Source organism: Phocoena phocoena, chromosome 5 (assembly GCF_963924675.1).
Source record: "Phocoena phocoena chromosome 5, mPhoPho1.1, whole genome shotgun sequence".
Taxonomy (NCBI): domain Eukaryota; kingdom Metazoa; phylum Chordata; class Mammalia; order Artiodactyla; family Phocoenidae; genus Phocoena; species Phocoena phocoena.
In genome coordinates, this window is record NC_089223.1 from 53,793,275 (window position 1) to 53,795,710 (window position 2,436).

General features: G+C 32.7%; 1 non-coding gene across 1 annotated transcript; it reads right to left on the minus strand.

Moving 5' to 3' along the window:
* Positions 1-802: 802 nt before the first annotated feature.
* Positions 803-928, minus strand: LOC136123973 (small nucleolar RNA SNORA40). The gene has a single exon (XR_010655928.1). It is a non-coding gene; the product is annotated as a small nucleolar RNA SNORA40 (small nucleolar RNA).
* Positions 929-2,436: the final 1,508 nt, after the last annotated feature.

Genomic DNA, 2,436 nt, shown 5'->3' on the forward strand with positions numbered 1-2,436 from the left:
CTTTAGAGATGCCTATGTGATTGCTGGGCTTAATAAAAATGGTCAGTGATAATAAAGTATTTCTTCACTTGCTCCAAACAAATTTTATATCACAAAGCAATAACAAAACTAGTAAACAAAACAAAACAAACACTTCATCATCATCAGAGATATGTTTTTTAAAGTTTTTTTATTATGTGTAACATAGGCAAAATTATTTGTCAATAAATTTTTAAGGAATTTCACATGTTCTGATTCTTTCTACTGTCAATCACCTTAGTACCTCCAAACTAATAATCTTCAAGATAAAATAGCCCTTTCAAAAAAAAGTTGTCATGTGAGTTAGCCCTGTATAACAAATATAAAGGTAAGGTTCCATCTTCAGAGATGTTCATGTAGGATTCTGAAGGCAGCCTCCCCTCCCTTAGTAACCAGGCAACCCGTAATGTAATAAACACAATTCTTTTAGTTAGGCTTCTTTGATCCCCAGCGGAATATGGACACACTTCAAAATTCTCCGCCTGTAATCTATGGGATCCAATTTCCTCAAGCGATTTACCTTAGGACATGTTTAGGGTCAGGAGATGGATCTGCCTGGTTCTGAATTTGACGTTCTTTTTAAAATCCAGACACTGTGTTCCAGATAAAAGCCTAAAAAAAGAAGCCATCTTTGTTTCATGTCAACACTAAAATTAGAGTACTAAATCAATACAGCTGATAATTTAAAAGCTTAAAATATGAATGAAATTATCAGCTCTATAGTCCTGGAAGCAATCTTTATGTTTATCAATACACCTCCATCACTTGATTCTCTTTTAGGTATCATGTTCCTTTTTACCTGTATCAAAACTCATACTGAACAATGAGTTCTTGTTGCAAATGAGGATTTATTTTTACACCTATCTAGAAGTCTTTGTCCACAAATTAAACAAAAACAAACACAAGTGCTAGTATGTTCTTTTAATTTAAATTTTTTCCAGTTTTATTGAGATATAATTGACACACAGACTATATGAATTTAAGTTGTACAGCATAATGATCCGACTTGCAAATATTGTGAAATGATTATCACAGTAAGTTTAGTTAACATTCATCATCTCCTATAGATACAAAAAGGTTTTTTTTTCCTTGTAATGAGAACTCTTAGGATCCACTCTCAACAAATTTCATATATACTAATAGCAGTGTTAATTATAGCTGTCATGTTGTGTATTATCTATCCCTAGTACTTACTTATCTAATAACAGGAAGTTTGTACCTTTTGATCACCTTCATCCAGTTTCCCCTCCCCTCCCAGTTCTTCTACCTCTGATAATCACAAAGCTATCTCTTTTTCTATGAGTTTTTTTTTTTTAAGATCCCACGTATTGTGGGATGATACAATATTTGTCTTTGTCTGACATTTCACTTAACATAATGCCCTCAAGGTCCATCCATGTAGTCACAAATGGTAGGATTTCCTTGTTTTTTTAAAGGCTGAATAACGTTGCATTGTATATATATACCACAGCTTCTTTATCCATTCATTTATTGATGCACATTTAGGTTGTTTCCATGTCTTGACTATTGTAAATAATGATGCTATGAACATGGGGGTGCAGATATCTCTTCATCATAGTGTTTTCATTCCTTTTAGATATACACCCAGAAGTAGAATTGCTGGATCATATGGTAGTTCTATTTTTAATTTTTTGAGGAACATCCATATTGTTCTCCTTAGTGGTTTCACCAACTTACAGTCCTACCAAGTGAACAAGGGTTCCCTTTTCCCCGCATCCTTGCCAGCATTTGTTATCACTTGTCTTTTTTATGATAGCCATTCTAACAGGCATGCAGTGATATCTCATTGTGGTTTTGATTTGTATTTCCCTAATTATTAGTGATGTTGAACACCTTATCATGTACCTATTGGTCATTTGTATGTCATCTTCAGAAAAAATGTCTGTTCAGGTCCTTTGCCAATTTTTTAATTGGACTATTTGTTCTTTCATTATTGAGTTGTATGAGCTCTATATTTTGGATATTAAGCCCTTATCAGATGTATGCTTTGAAAATATTTTTTCCTATTCCGTGGCTTGTCTTTTCATTTTGTTAATCATTTCTTTTGCTATGCAGAAGCTTTTTAGTTTGATGTATTCCCCTTGTTTATTTTTGACTTTGTTGCTTGTGCTTTAGGTGTCATATCCAAAAAATCATTGCCAAGACCCATGTCAAGTTTTTTCCTTTGAGACATATGCTTTTATTTTCACTGATTTTTATTGCTTATTTCTATTCATGTAAATCTTACCATGACATATGGTAATTAATGCATTTAAATAAAGTCTAATTTTATTTTGCTACTTTGCCATATTTAACTGCTGAGTCACTATGTGTTGCTTGGGTATGTTGTGCAAAGTACACTTTTCTTTGTGCATAATCAGTACTGTGCTGTTCATATTTTCTAATCTATTTATACTT